The 20,733-nt window shown below is 39.5% G+C and overlaps 1 protein-coding gene and 1 long non-coding RNA gene across 2 annotated transcripts in view; one reads left to right on the top strand and one right to left on the bottom strand.

The window, feature by feature from the left end:
• Positions 1 to 20,733, top strand: part of LOC142603707 (uncharacterized) — a 349,083-nt gene that overhangs the window by 298,512 nt on the left and 29,838 nt on the right. Inside the window, exon 8 of the long non-coding RNA XR_012837604.1 lies at positions 383 to 568. This is a non-coding gene — a long non-coding RNA (uncharacterized LOC142603707). The remainder of the gene's footprint in view (positions 1 to 382; positions 569 to 20,733) is intronic.
• The window catches only part of DYNLRB2 (dynein light chain roadblock-type 2), a 296,487-nt gene that overhangs the window by 216,462 nt on the left and 59,292 nt on the right, over positions 1 to 20,733 (bottom strand). The gene's annotated exons all lie outside the window — the stretch shown is intronic.

Here is a 20,733-nt window from a genome sequence, read left to right on the forward strand (position 1 = left end):
ACATTAACTATGTGTGTGAATTAATAAGACTATTATAAAACCATTAGCATTCAGTGTATTTACCTACGTATGCTGCATACCTAAACTAAATTCAACAATTGTTCCAAATTACTATTCTTGTTGTGTGATCAAGCTGTGGTTCATTTTCCCTTGTAGCCATAATATTTATGAATTACAGTTTTTCTTGTTAAAACTTCTGAATCCCCCCTTTTCCCCCCAGCTTTACATTTGCTCCTGTAGTTTTTCAGAATATAGCAAAATACTGCGCCATTAACATATCGGGAAGTGAAAGATCAACAGATGCTTACAGATGCGTTAAAATAAAACATCGAACAGTGCCTACACGTAAACATGCTGTCAACCAAACCTTTATCTTTTATAGAGTCTTACATGAGGAAGGATGGCAGCAACTCCTGGGAGAGTCTTCCCTGAATCTACTGCTGTTTTGCAGGACCCAGCAGAATCCCAGTTTTGAAATACAGAGGGGTGCAGAATTCATCCACTGGCCTTTGCCATGTTGTGAACTTGCAGTCTGTTTCTTCTGGAAGAACTCCAAGTGACTTGAAAGGTAAAAAAAAACCCCAACAACAAAAACCAAAACAAATGCAAAAAAGAAAATGAGGTCGTGGGTTAGGGGAAAAAAAAAAAAGGCAGTTTGTTGAAGACTTGGCAAACAAGGAGTTAAAATCGACTAACGGGGGTTAGTTGATACGGTTATAAAAGCAAGTGCTCAAGCAGTGAGCAGTAGGGGTATGGTGCAGGATGAGTGAGGGACTCAGGGCTGAGCTGCTCGGGCAGACACTTCGAGCAGACAACTTTTCCTCCTGTCTGTCCTTTGACACTTTCTGACAGAGCGACCGGAGTAGCAGACCCTATGGGGTTATTGAGGTGATTTGCCAGGGACTGGGCTGAAGCAAAAAGGACTGCGTTATCAGCTCTGATCTGATGTGATCTCAATGAAATGGCAAGGAGGGGTATCTAGGCATGGTGTTATTTTCAATGCTGTTCCTGAGCAGGGCGAGGAAGTTACGTGTTAACATAGGTTAGCTAGCACGTCTGACCTTCATTGTTCCCAGTGGAAACAGTGACAGTCTATTAGTCCTCCACAAGGGATATCACTGTCTCCCAGCAGCTCTGAAAATCCCTCAGGACACTCCTGGAACAACAATAATTCAGCAAGAGTTCACACAACGTTAGAGCTCTGTGAAATGTTTGCAACAAATCTTGCCTGGATAGAGAGGGGGATGTGGTAGGAAGGGGGAGAGGGATCATTTTGAACTCAGCTGCGTTTCAGAGGAGACATTAACCTTTCGGGCAAGTCAGACCAGGTGGGAGTTTTGCAACAGGAAAATCTTGCTAATTCTCTTGAAATGAAATAGCCGAATAGATAAAAGAAGGTGGAAATTAGTTTTTTAGCTTAATCTTGCTTCTGAAGTAGAATATCAACCTCTAAATCTGAATTTTAAAGTGAAAGACAAAGAATTTAAACTAGGAAACTCATAGGGGCTAAAAGCCAAAGAAACTGATTTTCAGCTGAACTCTTAGGAAATGGAGTGACAGAGTTTTAATACAGCTTATAGAAAGTAGTATTGAATTGAAGTACGATTGCCTTTGATACAAACGTAATACTGTGCATGGGTAAGTAAATCTGTAGATTTTGACACATTGAGTGGCTGCGAAAATCTTTTCATTACGGCACTTTTAGAATAAAAGGGTAGGAGTAAAAAACCTCTTAGGTTGGCCACTGGATTTCTTAGATCTGATCTTCTCATCTTCAGTTACACTATCCTTTCCAACACATTATACCTTTCAAATATTCCCGTACCCTTTGGCCTGTAACATGCTTGTGTGGCGTGTCCTGGCCTAAAAGGGAGCACAGCAAAGGGATGAGTGATGCCTGTACATAGACGTCCTGATCCAGGTGCCCCTCCAGAATTCAGTAAAGATACAGCACAGGCTGTGTTCGGGGATAACCTCTACTTGCTGTTGTGGAGGTCTTTCGACTGGGAGGCGTATCTCAAGACACAGAGTTACCTGATGTCGCTAGGGCCCCTGGATGGCTTAATCCGGGCTTGATCGAAAGGATTAATAAATGAATTCTTGACTGAGCCTACATGTGAAGTCTGTATTGGAGAAAGGCTTATTATTTGGCCCAACTCCAAGAGAAACTAATCATCATGAACTTCATGCAGATTTACGATTATTCTTTCTATAGAAAGGGTTAGGGCAGCACTCTCTGACAGTAATGAAAAGCCTGCAGAAAAGGAGAAAGCCAAACATGCACAGAACAAACATTGTATATAGGTTTGTTTCCTTGAAATCCTTCCCTTGGATTTTCTACATTTTCATGGAAAACTGATGTAAGAGTACTATCATGTATTAAACCAGATAGAATCGTTATGCTCGTCTCAATTCCCGGAGACAGAAATATCATACAGTCTTATTTTTTCAAGGGAGATGATATTGTGAAATAAAGTGATAAGAAAGAAAGTTACCGTGATAGTATGAAATATGTCCACTGGCTGCCTTCAGCACAGTAATCTTTTATGTTCAAACTGTTACTCAAAGTACGGATTATTGAAATGCTGTTCTTCTGTGGCTCTCTCTTGGGTGATCTATGGAAGACTGTAGAAGTCAGTGAAAAGAATCCTATCATTTCTGGTTGTTCCTTAAAAAAGTGGTAATAATCTATCTATTAAATTTCAGTACACATATATACATGTATTGGAAATACATTATGATAGCAGGGGTTTAAAAAAGTGCTGTTTAATAATCAGATTTCTAATAATTTTTTAGAATATGCAGGGAAAAAAAGAAAAACCACAACCTGCTCATCCAGGATTTTAGGCTGAAAATGGTTTTGTAATCTATTTCCAACACTGCATTTGCAGATATGCTTGAATTTGTTAGGTTATCTCCTACTCATAGGATTTTGTAAAACAAGGTTGTGGAACAGTCATTAAAATGAAAACCAAAGCTCTGTCCCAGAGTTTTTCCTTGGTCTTGAGATAGCTTTTTGCTCTTTCTTTTTGATACTAAATGTTTTGCATTAAAACATTATTTTCCTGCCTTTTACACAAAAAGGACACAATGTGGGGACAGAGATAATACAGGGGCTGTAGTATTCTTTCATTTTATAAGGCAACAGCCCAGTGGTCTGTAAGATCCAGTATCTATCCCAAAAGAAGATTAAAATCACTTGGCCAGCCAGGCAGTGCAAGATGGCAACAATTCTTCTGCGATCCTTGCACGTGATTAGTGTATTTCTAGAACCATGGGGACTGTTAATCCTTGTGACTTAAGCTAAATAGTCTAACTACAGATGTTACTACTTTGTAGATTCTGCGTTATTTGGATCTCATTAATGTGTGACATGGTTTATGAGCTACATGATGTGTGATGTGTGAATGGGTATACAAGGACAGGGGAGAGCCTCCCACTTGTGGGGCTGTGTAAAGGCTGAGTTCATTTTGTGCACGTGCAGTAAGGGTGAGCATAAATCTCTTTAACTCAGGAGAGATAGGAAATTGCTTGCTTCTAGCCTGGCCTTGCCTTAGAGGCAAAATCGGGTGTGTGGTTAAAGCAAAACAGCAGCTGATTTTATGTTACTCCTGTACTGTAAATGGTACTCCATTTACTGGAAAACGCCTTGGTTCATGCTGGTGTGGCCGTTCTGAGGGCACCAGGCAGCCCTTTTCTCCTGCAAAAGCCCTTAGCCCAGTGTTGGTGTCTAATACAGTATTCCGTGTAGTCCAGAATATCTGCAAGAGTGTTGAAAAATAACTGGTGGAGGGGAAGGTGCTTAGTAATTGACGGTGGAGGAGGGTGGGCACCTCTCAAGACAGGACTATCAGGACTCTCAACCTAGTGTCCAGTGAGATGCTACGGTGATGCGTCTGTTAAGAACAAGCACCTTTGTATTTGGGTCCCCTCACCCAAGCAGTCATCCCTACACTGACAGCTGTGGCAGGTCTTCAGGTCTCAGATGTGTTTGGCTGAAAGGACAAATAGCAATTTAAGCCCAGTTCCTCTGTCATAGACAACAAATACTTCATGATAGTGTGGGTGATCCCAGCCTAAGTATCATTTCTCCTTGACATGAAATCTAATATCAACTTTTTGAAAGACAGATTTGATAAATGATAATAGATACCATGGATAATACCCACATGAGTATATATGTTCCAGTTTTCCCGTGTTGTACAGATATATATGGATTTTGTATGCTCAGAACCACTGCTTCTACCATGACATGGAAACAGGAGCCACTGTACGTGGAACGGATGAGTCATTTCCTCCTATACTCAGGATAGGTATTTATTTGGCAGCTTGTCACAGAAAATGAAGTAAGGTGATGTTTCTAGTGTTGAGAGGAAGGAGACAAATCTATTTATTCTGTCACCTTCCATAACCTTTTTGGGCAATACAGATCACTTGAATTTCTTAAGATGCTGTGATAATACATTCCTGTTCACCTTCCTCAAAGAGGTTTCTTCCTTATCTCAGTGAAGCAACAGGTAATGATACGGACAAACTTATTAGATTTGTCTTTAGATGTTTGCATTCCAGTGTTAACATATCATATAGATATCTTCTCCCTTGAAAACAAGCAAAACGCCAAAGAATAGCACCAACCATGCTTTAACATCGCAGCAATCCCAAGGAGGAAACTTCAGTAATGTTTGCTTTCTGGGATGTATGCATTTAACTATATGATCAGCCTGGGAAACTATAGGAGGCATAGCAGCTCAAACCTAGTAGAACGAACCTCCATCCTAAGTGACAATCCTCGCGAGTGCAGGCTGGAGCTGAGATAGAAGAGGAGGTATTTAATGCGCAAGGAACCAGTAGGATTGTTCCAGGAGCTGGCACGCTTTTACTCTGTAATGTCCACTGTAGTGCTTGCTGAAATACAAATCAGTGGGAAGAGAGTATTGACTCCTTTCCTTCTAAAGCTTGAATGAGTCTTCTAATAAATCGACTGCTCTGTTAAAAAATAGTTCTCATGAAAGCATAATGCTGCCAAGGTTGAGAGGGCTAAAGGTCAACTTGATAATAAATGATAGCTATATAACAGTCTAGGAAGATGTTCTAAGGTTTTCCCAAGTTTGAATAGGGATAAGTGACCTGTTAGGTAATTTTCCATTTCTTGTAACATCTTGCCCTTTTTGGCCAATTTGCCCTCTCCTTACATGTTGTATTTTGGCCAGTTTTCCTAAAAGCCCGCTAGAAACTCAGCATGTACTAAAGGTCTGCAAACCAGATGACCATCTAACAATGACTTTCCAGTTTCCACTGCATCCAGCTGTGACTTCCCCTGATACCAGCAGGATTATACTGGGTACCAGCATGTCATGCCAGTCCCAGTGTACTGATGTTCTGTTGTCCTGTGGCTGTATCATGAATTAAGGGTTGAAGCTACACTGTCTTTTTTGGTCTGCAAGCATGTAATTCCAATGAGCAGTATCCCCCACAGGGTAATAAACTCTTTAATAACAGTAATGTAGCAACCACAATAATGAAAAAAGTGATTACATTCTACATAAAAATATAAAAGCTCATTTGATCCTGAGGTCCCCAGTGTCACATTACCTGGACTTTTATTTAAAATATAACATCTCTTACTTACATCTTATTCAGATCCTTTGTTAACACTAATATAAAATACCAGTAAAATTGTCATTGGAGGAATTTAATAAGGAGTGGGTATGGCTCAGTGATCCATGCTGCTCGTTCTGAGCCCTTCCATGAATCCAATCTAGAAAAGCACAAGACGCTCTGCTTGAGTTTTTCATTACTGAACCCCACTTTGCATAGGCAAGGCAGATAAAAAGATTTGTTCTTTAGAAGCAGGGGTCTTTTCTCCCCTAAAATAGGAATGCTTCTACAGGCACATAAGCTTCATGAAACGTGAGAGTCCCTTCTTGTTCTTTTACTTGCTCTTCATTCATGATGTTTTCCCTACAAATCCAGGCTAACTCCAGGGACCTAGAATGACACCAAGGGATTTTCTTCCATGTGTATGTCAGGGGAACTGAAAGCAGAAGCTAGCCAAACCCTACTCTATAATCTACCTTGCGGTATTTCTATTATATCTAATACGGGGAGGAAAGCAACTACTAAATACTGCTTGCCTCCCAGTATAGATAGTATAGATGTTACTGAGCCTGTGGGCAGACTTCAAAAGAATTCCAGCAGCAATTTTTTGTGCTGTCCCTTCTTGTATTCTGTACAGTTGAGCAGAAATATATTCAGACGTTTCCATTTCTTCCTTTTTCTGTCATTACCACATTGTTTCCTACCAAAGGCTCTAGCCTTCCCATCATGTCACTGAGGAATTCATCCCTGCGCTGTAAGTAAGAACATATGGCAAGCCATTAGTCATCAGCCAATGCAATGGACACAGTTTTGTTCTAGAAACAGTGCTGGCCAAGATGGTGAATGGAAGGATGGGGTTCTTAATAGGAGCTATATGTTCTTCAATCAGAGTCAGATCTGAAGATTTAGAAAGTGCCTTAGCAGTTAAAGTGCATTAGCAAATCCCCCTGTGAGTTTTAGCAAAGGCGTTGTGGTGAACATTGAGGTTGTGATGTAAAATAAGCTTCTACCTCCCTTTGTACAGAAGCTTTCTGTGTTCTCAGAAGCCAAGGGCCTACCTTCATTTCTAAGTATGCAAATAGCTTTCTATCAACTGGAAGCAAACTAATTTAGGTAAAGAAACACATTGCCTCTTATTTTTCAAGTATATGAATGTATTGACAGTCATCCCAGGAGCTCCCTCAAAAATTTGTGTGACCATTTAACATCATCTATACCTCCCCCTTGCATGACATAGTCCCTCCAGCAGTTGGTGAACACATGGAATATGTCGTATCTGTTGTAATCCTCTCTAACCCTGTTCTTAGTCCCATTCTTTGATCATATCTGCTTCTTGTCTCACTAGATGTATATGGTCAATCACAGCTCTAGGGCAAGGATTGCGTCTTTGTTTTAATATGCATATAGGCATGTAGTGCAACAGGACTGGTGCTTCTAGGTGTTAATGCAAAACAAATACATAATGGTAATCAAGGCAATAGACTGCCTGAAATGTATGTGATGAAAGGTGATGCCTTTTCAGAATAGTATCTGAATAGTAAAAAAAGATCTTTTTACCTGAACAGAAGGTGAAAAGTCCCTACAAAGAGAGAAGTTGTGTTGCAAAGCTTTCTTGTGTTTTCTTCCATAGAGCTGACTGCAGCATCAACCAAGATTTTAAAACACCTTTGTTTTTGAAGTGATGAGCCTTTAAAAATAATATTGCATGGGTAGCCCTAGTGAATAGGAACTGAGGGAGACATGTGCTACCATGCTTGTTCTCTTACCAGTCATTGACTGGAAATGCTCACAAAAGGAATAAAAAGTACATTTGCCTTGTTAATACAATTTGTATTACATATTCATAAACCATTTTATAAAGCTCCCAAGGAAAAATTCAATTGTACTGAAAGCACATAATGGTAGAGCGGCCATACAGAAAACAGGCAGCATGTTACAGAATTAACTGCACAATGAATGAAATGCTATGTCTATAATAAACCCATTCAGATATAAATTATGGGAGAGTAGATGAAATGTTTGTTAAGCAATAAAGCTTGCAACCGTACATGTGAAATTGAATGGGATTTATCATAAAATATTGTGGAGGATACAGGCTGAATATGTGTTACAAATTGACTGAATTAAAAATAATCCAAGGAAAGCAAGCTTTTGGGAGACTGAAAATTTTAGGAAATGAGTTCATAAGCTGTTTAGCTCTGACCCAAAGTCCCCTGGTGCCAAGAAAAAGAGAGGCAAGAAAATAAGAACAGAATAATTTCTTAGAGGACCGCAGTAATGTTGTCTTAATTTTAACCTCCTAAATTTTGTCAAATAATCAAACTCCCTATTGAACAAACAGCCTCTCACTGGAGTGGGGAGTAGAGAATTTGGCCCAGCAGTGTTTGGTTAGTTTGATTTACAGTGGAAGTTTTTTTTTTTTCCCTGAACTATTTATCTCAGTAAGGCTGTTGTACTGAGGGCAGGATAGATGATATTTTGGTTGGACCTTAAAGAGATATGTGGTATGTTTTCCCAAAAGACCTTACCAGATATCTCAATACAAACAACCGAGTTGCTAAAGAACACATTCTGAGGGATCCCATACCAAGTTTGACTGAAGTCCACTTCTCAAAATTACATAGCCTACGCTTTTGCTCGTTACTTTCAAAAATTGAAAATACTTACAGTTTTTACAACATGATAGAAATACTGTACTTATGAACAACAACAACAAAAAGTCACCAAACCCTTAGAATTAGATGTAAAATTCAAATAGATGTTTATGGCACAGGGGGATAAAAAGTGGTCAGGATAATTTCCAACCACAAATAACATTTGTAGCTATCGAAATGTAGGATAACCTAAGAAAAAGAGAGAAATCAGAGCTGTAGAATCTGTGCCTGAGAGGGTTAAGAGCATTATCCCTTTTCTTAAGCTTACCTAGATGCTTTTTAGGTCATCTCTCTCCTTTTCAAGCAGTGAATAATGACCATTTCTCAAAGTACTTAAATGTATACAAAGTCGTCTGGAAGCCAGAATACAAAGTGGTGTTTCTGTAGGGGCTTTAAGACGGTTGTTCTGATTTACAGATGGAGGATCGTGCACGTAGACTGAAGATGAGCGTAGCCAGGTGCCACAGACGTGGTTGACATGGTCTTTATGTGTCTGCTGACCCTAAGATCTCCAGTTCTGCGGGTGTGTTTCACTGTGGTGACATTCTGACAGCGTTTGTCAGACCGAAGGAGTAAATACATAGCTTCCCCCTGATTAACACACCTGACTAACCAGTAGATTTCCTTTAATCTCTTTGGCCATGCAGCCTAATAGAATCCTTTTTGGTTTGCCTCTGCTTGCTGTTTAATAAATAAAGGGATTTCCCTCCTCAAAGCCACACGTAAAAAGCACTTTGAGTTGTTATCCAGCAGCGTTTTTAATTTCAAGAGGTAATGCTGAGCCATTTCAATGAAATGGGAGCTGCTGGACCATTATTGCAGAGCTAAATATAAATAAATGAGGTGAAATTAACTCAAGTAGCCTCCATTTTGCTTCCCTGCTGAATGGATGTAGTTACCCATCTATAAGAGATTCTGTGGATTTTGTTGTTCCCTTTTTTCACTGGAAAAACCACACTGAGTACAAACATACATCGGCATCCCACAGTGTATCAAGAAGGACTGGTAATCTTTCCCTTTTAAGAAACGTGGCATGTGCCCAGCACTTTTGGATTGCATTTTATTCATAGGAATACAGGCTATAAAAACCCTCTTTCTTACAGAGGAAGAAAAGCCTGTTAACTTGTCAGCCTGCATCTGAAAGGCCAAGGGTTCAAAGCTGCTCATCAGTGTTGGTTGACATTCCCCCTTAGTGCCTTTGGAAGTATCAAGTTTGCCAGTTATTGACTGCATTGCTGAGTTATCTGTTGTATAGGCACAATTTCCATAAAGGACATAAGGCCGGGGACATGTTCACAATGCGTTTTAAGACATGGTTGATTTGATTTTCTCATTTCTTTTTTTGTCTCAACATATTTCTCTCAAATAGTAAATTGTAACAATATTATTGATTGTGTTCTGCTCATGGAGCAATAGCATCTATTTGGCTTTTTTTTTTTTTTTTTTTTTTGTCTCTTAATGATTTGCTCAGAGGGTGGAAAGAAGTAGAGGAGGTGAAATACCTTTTTCCCCTAGAGATGAGGGCGTTTACCAATCGAGATCAGCCACGTGACAATACAGGATCTGTTAGCACCTTAACAGACCAGGCAGATGCCCTGAATATGAAATCTTTCTCTGCACTTTAGTAAGAGATTCAGGACTTCACATCTAGACCTTAATATTGAAACACCATGTTTCAATTAACAACTGAATTCCCACACAATTTGAATAAATCTGTGGGACAATTCTCTAGGAGCACAAGAATTGTAAAGTCAGTTGAGGGGAAAAACATGCCATATATAATCTGCCCTGGGCAAAGAAAATGCATCAAGTTTTGAAATGCTGAATGCAGGCAATTCAGCAGAAAGTGAATTGTGGACAGAAACGTGGCATTCAGTTAGTAGAACAACAGCAAGGATGTCTCATTCAATTCTGTCTTTTTGCTGTTTATGTTATTGCAAGTGAGGAGGTAATATGACTCAATGAGGCAAATTTCATTCTTAGATACATTCACATAATTATCTGTGACCTTTTATATCTGAGAGAGAATTGATTTTGATGAGAGCTCTACCCCCTGCTTTTTGGGCAGGGTCTTGCCCAGTTTGTTTTACATGCTCAACAGTCATTATTTGGATGAACCAATCATGGGGATTGGCTATTATTGATAGATCTTCCAGGAAATATGTTAAAGTTAAGTAAAGATAAATAAAACATGAAATTTACATGAACACATTTTTTTTTCTAATCAGGTACATGTTTCAGTAGCTCTTGCTAAAGTGGCAAAATCTACCCAGCAGGATGCGATTGATATGAAAGGTTTATTAAGAAAAGCAATTCAACAAATCCATTATACACAGGGGAGTATTACTCAGGATAAACTAATCTGGTAAAATTTAAATTATCCTCCAACAAATATTTGTCTATCGCAAGATGCACTGACGTGAACCAAACCTTCTTCTAAGATTCATCAAAACGTCACAGTAATTTTTGCTATTCTGAGACAGATCTCATCCTGAGAAACTGCCAGATTTTCTGACACACTGTAATCGGAGGTCGAAGGACTCTTACAACATGTGTATAATGCCCATTTAGCAGGTGGGAGAAACAGGGAGTGCTCAAGCTCATGTGGCCAGTAATTTTTGGTGTCATGATTAAATGCTGAGCCCTGCATCTCTGGAAGAATCTCTCTTGCGCACAGGAGGAGCTCTCAGCTTCCTAACTCACGCGGAAGAGTCCTCTGTGTCTTCCTAAATGAAGGTCCAGATCATGGTCTGGATGGTTGACAGTGGTGCAGTGTGTGCCAGAATCTCCCTCTGGCTTTATGAAAAGCGGTAGGTGCTCTGCGCCTACATGTCTCTACTTGTTTACGCAAAAAATTTGGCTCCCAAAATTAGTGAATGCTTTTCAAGAATTTTATCCAAACAGTTTGCTGCAGTGAGTCAGTAGCAAAGGTATGAATAGAGCCCAGGGCTCCTCACTCCTGGCCTCGTGCACTAACCACCAAGACCATTTACTTTTCTAGCCAGGGCCAGAGTGAAGATGTGAAAATACCACAGGCAAAATTTGGTTTTATTTCAAATTTTCCACTCAGTTTTGCAGACTCAGGAGGTTTGGTTAGCTCTCCATGGTGAGCAAGAGGATAATATTGGCTTTGCCATGGGGTTTTTTCACTTCTAGGTGTATGAAAGATGAGTCTTTCCTCTCGCTTTCCCCACTGACCTCTGCCTGAAGGTGAGTGGAGATATGTGTTATTTTTCCTTTGGAGAAACTGGTACAGAAGGAGGGGTGAGCAAGGAGCACTCAGCCCGTCGGGGTGCTGGCCTCAACCTCTCATTGGCAAAGAGAGCAAAGAGGCTGGGGAGAACGGGCAGGCCAGGAATAGCAAATGGTCCACAGTCCCGGTCTGTGCTGTTGATTGCATCCTCTCGTGATCCAGCCAGGGGATCAACGGGCCAGTTGTGCCCAGTCATTAAAGAAAGGCATGTCTGTAATTAATGGCAAAGGGCCTAATACAATAAAAGGCATGTCTGCCTTCTGCATTGCGAAGCCCGCATAGGGCTGCAAAAGACGCCAAAGAAAATCAATGTTAAGCAGCTTGTATGGATTTGTGCAGACCTATACAGTGCCAAAGTCCAGACATATTTCTCATTGAGCTGAGTCCTCGTATGTTTTATTTATAATTTAATGCTAAAATTTATGAAGGAGATGCATGGCAGAGGGAGAACCCATAGCCTTGTCATTTCTTTTCTTAAAGCAGCAGCTACTAGATCTAGGAAAGAATTACATCGTCCTCCTTTTCTCTGACTCCTCAGCATAAAATGTAACTTGATAGAAATTTTTTTCACTCTGAGTTTGTTTTCACTGAATCGGCTGTACAGCTGAGTTGCCTGTTGCATATCATGCAGCAAGTTTTTATCAAAATTGCTAACTGCCAATCACTTGCTCTAAACTAAATCACCTCAGATGTTATTCATCAAGCATGCCATGTTACATTATAGACTTTCATAACTCAGACACTTAAGGTATGAAAGAAATTAATTGCCTGTGTTATTTTTCCATAAAAACAAATAAACAGCACTAGGTGCCTTTTTAAAGTCAATCGGAGGATTGATTTTAAATCAAATTGTATTTCATAATAGTTCAAGCACTCACCACCAGAAGCTGTAATCTTGGGACTTTAAATATGGATACTGTAATTTCAGAATGTCACATGCTTTAAACATTTGTATTGAAATTTAAACCATTGCCATAAGAAAATAAAAGGAGTATACATAAAAATTTATTAAACATGACAGCAACATTAACAGCCCTGTTTGGAGGGAAGAAGGATTTTAGCAGAATACATTATTTACTGGTCTCTTTTGTGTTGTTCCACTAGGATGTCAGGACTACATTTTCCCTGAAACTGTGGATCAGGCTTTTCCCCTTCTGATGTCAGCCACATCTGCATTACGAAGCTCAGATGAGACAGCAAGGTGCAGGATTTCTGCTGGCGTGCATTCAACCAGATCAGCACTGCAGGGCTAGCAGAGCTTAATTGAATTGTACTGGAAACCTAGAAGAGAAGAGGCTGCCAGGGAAAGAACACAGGTTCCTGCAATGGAGAAGATGTAATGACAGGAGAACCTCAAAATGTTTTGTTCCATTAAATGGCCAAGAACAGGTAGGAGTCCAAAACTCACACAAGACTCCTGGGTAGGGATCCAAAAGTTGTATATATTTTCCTGTTCATTTGAATTACCCAAATGGCCTGGTTCAGCAGAATCTGAGCTGGGAGTTTCAGGGAAACGGCTGTCACATGAGATGTCTAGTTAAATTTAGTTAAACAGTTAAATATTACCACTTTTATAAGAAAAAGAAAAGAAACTCCACCTAATCCAAAACATCTCACATTTTCTTCAACAGAAACATTTGTTTCCTCTTTTATTCGCCCCCCCCCTTTTTTTTTGTGCCATAAATATGTCAGTTGTTTAAAAGATGTGACTGCCCTTATAAATGTATCAAAGATAAACTAGGTTGTAAAGGATTCAGGTTCATGAACTGTGTTTATACAGTCTATTGTTTAGTACTCATGAATAATTGATTCTTGTCCTTCCTGCACAAATATTCAATCAGATACCATTCAAATTGATAGCAGGTGTCTGATCTAGGAAAAAATGGCAATGTTCTTTGACTGGAGATGTGATTGTAATACAACTCAACTTCAGCCATGGAGTACAGAGGAGTGTCACACATTTCAAACAGGACCTGTTGAGAGAGAGGCTTTCTAATTAAAACAGCATACCGTGTAATTGTCTGGTATGTTTTTGGTAAGAACCCATCCCAGAGCACATTTATTGCATTTTTTTTTTATGTGTATATGTGTGAAATGGAGAATGGATTATAATTTTTAAAAATTGCTCCTTCTGATGGGCGTTTAGATTATGCAGAGGGAAGAATACAGTTCTATGTTAGTCTAAAATTCGGTAGGATCCTTACATTCCCAATATTAAAAAACTATGATTTCCCCAGACCATGTGATGACCAGGAGACATAGAATAATTGCATTATGTGATGTATTATTTAAGATCCAGTAAGAAGGTCCCTGTTCCTTAAAGCACAAATTCTTTTCAGATGAGTTACAACTTTCCACTACTGGAAGCTTCCTGTAAGTCACTTTATATACTGCAGGAAAACAAAATGCGCATAGAAAGAGAGCAGAGAGCAGGACCTGCTAGTGTATCCTTGAACCTTGGAGCAGGGCTCATTTCTTGCTCAGGGAGGTTTGTTGACGTGAGCAAAGTTATGCCTGATATGGAAAGAGTAGTTGCAGAGTGAATATAGATATATAACTGGAATTTTGCTCCCAGGCACATGAAAATAAGTCTGAGGAGTCAGAGGTCCAATATGTTCCAAGTAAAGTGAATACAAATTTGGTTATTGAATCAACCAAGACAAAAATAAATTCTTAGTTGCTATTAGGAAATACAGAGTATATTCCATATATAATGAACAGATATTAGTAGAAACTCTTTGGAAAAGCCGTTGAGCAAATATGTAAATAGGTTTTATTTTTTTATGTCATTGTCATGCTGCAGATGCTCTTGTGGGAGGCCTCAGCCTTCTGACACATCAGCGCTCACGTGTTTTGCATCAAGGACCCAAAGCTGTGAAGAAGCAGTGCTTCAACTCATGCTCATTGCTACCCAATGCGTGGGTTTCCTTGCTGCATTCTGCACGGGTGTTTTTAGAATTACTGTTTCTACTTTGTTGTGCCTCTTCCTTTGCGCTCTCTCACCCCCTGAGTTTAATCTTTAAAGATAGCAAATTGGGAGCTCTGAAAATTATTTTCTTCTGGTTGCCAGTGAAGACAGTTTTCCATATTTCATTATTTACAGCACTTTATATTTTCATCCTCTTTCCTATCAAAATGGCTCTGTAGGTGTAGAAAAGAGGTTCTATTGTGTGTCATTCACATCGATTCAGTCTTTGACCATACACATTTGACTACCAACATGGAACAATGATGTTGTTTATAGGTGGGATATGCTTAGACCAAAATCATTAGAAGAATTAACAGTTGGTCGTGTGAGGTGAAGAGTTTTTTTATAATCCTGTTGGATTTATACATTTGAACTAGGCAGCTGTTTGCCCTGAGTAGCTCTTCCACATCCTTCAGCTCACTAGCTCTCATGTCTTTAAAAAATTAATTCGTCCATGGAGTGTTAACTCTCATTGTTTATTTACATCTTAATTACATCTGGCAATTCTTGAACGACATCAAGTACCCTCCTCCACATCTTTCTCAGACCTTCAGATCCTTCTTACAACTCTCTGTGCGCTGGATCCATCCTTCAGGTCCTTCTTACAACCCTCCATGCACTGGATCCATCCTTCAGGTCCTTCTTACAACCCTCCGTGCACTGGATCCATCCTTCAGATCCGTCTTGCAACCCTCCGTGAACTTGATCCATCTAGTCCCCCAACACACAAACATTTCAGAAAGTTGCAGCTTTCTGCTTGAAGTTGGGAGAGAGGGTGAGGTACTGCATCTGCCACACTAGCTTCTAAAACCAAGGTGTATTTTAGAGAGCTTTGCTCCTGTCAGTTGAAAAGCCCTTTTTGGGTTGCTTATTTGGGTAAAGTGTTTCTGCTCTAGAGTGGCATAAAATGTAAAAGTTCTCTTTCTTTTCTTTTTTGAATACTAAGCAACTGCCTGTTTCTGAAGGTTCAAACAAATGCTTTAGTTATACTCTGTCTGCTCAGCACTCCAGTGCACAAAACCTGGTATTTTTAGGGAGTGCAGACCCTGAAGCCAGTAGCACACTAAAATGCTCAATCTTCCATAAATACTACCCTTCCCCTGACCTTCCTTCATTTTCCATGCTGGATTCCACTTCTGAATCTATTCATTTTGAATAGGCAGCAAAATCCTTCCCTGGAATAGACAACACAGATACACCTTGCCAGCTGTAGCAGTTCGTAATGTATATATTATTGAAATATTGGCAGTGGTCTCTGAAACCACAAACAGAATTAGTTGTACCCAGAGAAACATACTTTCTTTCAGTGGCTTGAGTAGCCAACAATTACTAAAAATATCCTCCTCCTTTCTATAATTTCAGAAGATAACATAGTATTTAGTGCACAAGTGACATAACACATGAATCAGCTCTTCATAAAGACTTCTTTTTCCCATGGTATGTTAAAAATATTCAGATGGGGCAGCACACAAAGACAGCAATTTCTTTCTGTTCTTTATTAGGAGCATTTAATGCTTGCTAAAGGTTTCAAGTTGCCTGCCTTCCACTATTAAAGTTTCTCTTCAGCTAAGCACAAACCTGACTCTCATCCTGCAACCACTTTACTCACATGCGTAACCTTAAGCACAGGAGTAACTGCGGTGGTGTTTCTAGCCCACTGCTAGAAACACAGTGGGGAAGTGGTGGCAAGGCTGGGACTAGATCCCTGGCTCTGGTTCTCAGTACTCTCTCCTATTCCTTAGACCACCGTGGGAGGGACAGCCGTGGTGGCTGAGGTGTGTCCTTAGTGTCCTTACCATGGTGCCCATGGGGGGCTGCCAGCCAGGTGACACCGTGGGAGGAGTGGAGAGAAGGGTAATTCCATTGGAACTCAGAAAATGGCATTTGCATTACTTTTTCTTCCAGTCTCTGCACTCCACCTCAGGAGTGGTTCATAGCTTGTAAATTGTTGCTTGGATCAGTGTGCTTAAAACTTTGAGGACTCTGAAGAGTTGTCATACATACCAGTTTTTGAGTGTTTATGAAGTTATTTATAAGTGATATGTATTCACAATAATCAAATGATAGTATGAATGATATGCTGTGCACTCTAGGAGCAGCCAGGCTGGGAAACCAGTGGAAGAGACCTCTTGGATAGAAGCAAGCCTCTTGGATCACTGCAATAATGACCCTAAAACCCAAAAGTCTGAGCTTTTGGAGATCTGGACTCTGCTGGTATTCCTTGGCTTGGAATTCTTTTTTTTTTCTTTTTTCTTTTTTCTTTTTTTTTCTTTTTTGTGGCTAACAAGCCAGGGTTTGTTGGTGTATTCCTTGCACTGGTGAGATATCACTTTATAACAAAACCAATCTAATAACCGGCAGCTGCTGGAAGGAGTGGCTCTGCTTCTCCATCCCTTGGTATCACTGACCTCTCCTATCCCTTGAAGCTACATACTCTGGCATCTGTAGAAAATGCTTTTTTCCCCCTCCCATATAATGGGAAACTTCACCTATGGATTTGCTTAGGGTTGGAAGTCAGGCTGCTCCTGTATATCCAAATTTAATTTTTAAGAATGTCCAGCTGTTTAGTTCTCCAGGACGGTCTTAGAATGAGTCCATCAATTTATTAGAAATGAAATAGCAGCACACATTTCTATTCAACAAATGCTAAATGATAATCTCTGAGAATTTTAAAGGATGAGGGAAGCCCCAAAGCATGGGAGAAGAGTAAAGGTTGTACCTACCTTTTTAAAAGGAGAAGAAGAAGGGAGAAGAAATTAATAAACCAGTCAGCCCAGTAGCTATTCCTGGAAATACACTGCAAAAATCTTAAAATTTCCTTTCTAACTATTCAGATGATAAGAAGATTGTAAAAGATAGCATAAGATTGAAGTGATTTGTTCTCAGCAAATCCATCTGACTTCTTTCTCTGGAAGAATAACTAGTCTTGGTAGAGGGGGAAGATGTTGCTGAATTATCCTGATTTCAGCTTTTGTTTTTGTCTCAAATAATGTCCTTGTGAAAAAGTAGGAAAAAAATTTCCAGTAGAGAGTGCACAGCTGAAGAACTGCATTGGGGCACCACATTTTACATATCAAGAAGGCATATTAAATTGAGTGGAGTGTGACAGGAAAATCTGAGATTTATAGAACACGACCTGTGAAGAAAAGTTGTGGGAACTGATAAATCTACAGAGAAATCATCATGATAGTCTTTCCAATATGAGAAAGTTACGCAAAGGCTGGTGCTTGTTGTTCTCTCTCCACTTGAGGGAATTAAAAAGAAACCAATTTAATTTTCAGCCAAGATGCATTAGGATGACTGGGAGGAAAACTTTCTAACCACAAGGGGAATTGAGTAATGATGCAGGCTTCATCAGAGGGTTTCCAGAACAGGGTAGCCAGATGTTAAGGGGGGGTCTGGCACTACTAACGATTCAAAGCCTGGGGAGGTCCTATCCAGGCCTGTGTTATTACCTGTGAGGAGCAACCCAAGAGGAAAGAGTAAAAGCTACTGCCAAGAGACTATGGACGGCGGGTTTATCAGATTGTGATAAACAGCTCTTTCTTAGAGATGGGGATGATATTACTTTCTAAAAAAATTAAGTTCTTTCATCATGAATTGATGGTGATATATACATTTTTATATATATGAAAATGCAATGTACGATGTTATAAAGACATAGCATGCTAGTGATAGTCTATTACAGACTCTGTTTATATATTGTGATAATAGCCCTAACTTCTTATTTTAAACATCAGTTACATTGTGATCTAATAAAAGATTAGGGTTTTTTAGAGTAACTTTTACTAGACTCACATACAGTTTTAGTTCACATACAAATTTTTGTAGGCCTCCTGAGAACTTATAATAATAGGACAGGAGAGAATGATGCAGAATTCATTTTAATTTGCTTGTCTTGGAATGCCCTTTGCTGTTTATATTACAAATTTCAATATACATCTCAGAGGATCAGAGCAAGTATAAATATCTATACCAATTTAAAAATGTACCATTTTTAGAATCTGTCATATATTTTCTGGTAAGGCATGCTATTCATCATCTTCTGGGGACCATTTTTCTTAGAAATATGTAAAAATATATATACAGCTAATGTGCAGGATCCCAAAAGCTGTAGTTGGGAACATAAATTAAGCCCAAAGTGCTCAATTTTAAATGTACCTTGCTTTTCTACAGCACTTGTCTGGCTGGATCTCAGAGTGCTTTCAAATTTGAATGAGATAGGTTTCACGAAGTTCCAAAGAAGGTGATAGTTATTATTTGGTTTATACCTATTATTTCATAACATCATCCTCCAGAGAAAATGCTGGTATTATTTCCCACCTTGTTTCTGAAACCCAAACTGAAAATCTGGTTATGTATCTAAGGCCACTTAGAAGTTTATTATCTTTCCTCCCCTGCCTCCTTACCTCCTATCACGTTTAGTACTGATGAAGAGAAATACAAAAGCAACGGTGGCTGGTCTCTGAGCTCAGAGTTCACTGAAAGCCAACGGGCATTAGCTAATTCCTTTTTGTCATGCCTCTGCTATACACAATCCACATTTTCAGAAGTGGGCATACTTGACCCACGTTTGTGTAAAGTAAATGCGTATACTGTGTCAATGCTTGTGGAGGAGGTACCATTTCAAATACCTGTTTAGATGTCCAGTAATCTTAGCATATGAAAATGATATATCTACTCAGATTTAGGACAGTGGAGCTGTAAAGCATGCTTTGTCTTTCAGACACACACAACCCTGCCGCTCTCACCCTCGCCTCCCTACTACCAACGGCAGAACGACTTTAGTATCATAATTTTTGGTGCACAGAAATTTTAACAGTTCTTGATTACTCTCGATGACTCTTTAGGTATTCTCAGAATCATATCCAGACAATGCGTACTGAGGAGTTACTCAGTTGTAGGATATTACTTTGGTGTGCTGTCACTTGGCTGTTCTCCTTTCCACTTGCTCATCGGCACTGACCTGTCTGCAGTCTCAGCTGAGTTGACTTCAGAAGTTCTATCGATAACAATAAGCAGAAGCACATGAAAGGAAGTATAAATTATTCGTAATGGTGGAACTCAGAAGTGCTGAACTTTTAGCCCATTTACTTAAACGGTTAAATATTCTCACTTTTGTAAGCTAAAAAAACCAAAACCGGAAACCTCACCTAATCCAAAACATCTCACATTTTCTTTAATTAAAAGCATTTGTTTCCTCTTTCATCCCCTCTTTTTGTGTGCCATAAAGCTCATCCTTGGTGTGTCTGTTGAGAGCCTCAGCAGCCAAAATGTATTAGAGCTGCCACTAAGTAAATTAAATTGACTTAAAATGTGTCTAAAATGGCTGGCAGACCACTCCTGTTGGGTTATTTTACGCTATGCCACAGATTTTAAACAGTTAAGAAAACCAATTAGCATCAAGCAAGCGTACAATACCATTTTGTTCTGTAATTCTACCTGTCACTTTTTTATTTCCCATTTCATTCTCATCTTTCTTCATAATTGGATACAAAAATACTAAGCTGAAACTACTTGTGCAAAGAAAGATGAGAGACAGACCCTGAACAGATCAGCATGTGCATTAGAAGCCGTGCATTGTGAAAATCCAAAATCAGCTGGAAAGTGATGATTCAACCACTAATATACAGTATGATATATGTAACGAACTGGTAAGCTAGAAAGAGCTGAGTTGTGTGGCTTAACTGCTGTAATAGGCACTGCATTTTACAGACCAATGCTTGAACATCTGTATTGGGTAGTTTCTATTGAGGAAATAGCAGTAGCCATAAAATACTCAGCAATATCCTATATATAACAATGAAGGTTTGAAGACAAGGACACCAGGTTATGTATTTCATTCTTTTGCTTTACTGAGAACTTGAACAACAACAAAAAGCAGGCGGACAAGCGACTGATGTAATGTCTCCTTTGACACAGATTGCATTCCAGCATTTTTAATAACTCATTTTCCCGAGGGTGGGGTCATGGGGATGCTTTAAATATTCCCTGATTTTTTATTTTTGTTTTAAGATAGGCTTCCAAATTTCTGATAGTCTCAGGCACTTCTTACGAACAGTCCCTGAACCTCGGTGGAATTCAGCTTGTGAGTAGGTGCTGGGTAGCTGAAGGGCAGAGATTGTCAACGTTTCTTGACTTTTGACGATGATCTGGAAATGAGCAGATGCTGCGGATTGCACAGGGATGACGGAGTGGTGGAAAAGGGGTGGAGGAGCACCCACATTCCCTGCTTACAGCTTTTCCAGCACACTGTAGAC

The sequence above is a fragment of the Balearica regulorum genome, chromosome 13 (assembly GCF_011004875.1).
Source record: "Balearica regulorum gibbericeps isolate bBalReg1 chromosome 13, bBalReg1.pri, whole genome shotgun sequence".
Classification (NCBI taxonomy): Eukaryota; Metazoa; Chordata; class Aves; order Gruiformes; family Gruidae; genus Balearica; species Balearica regulorum.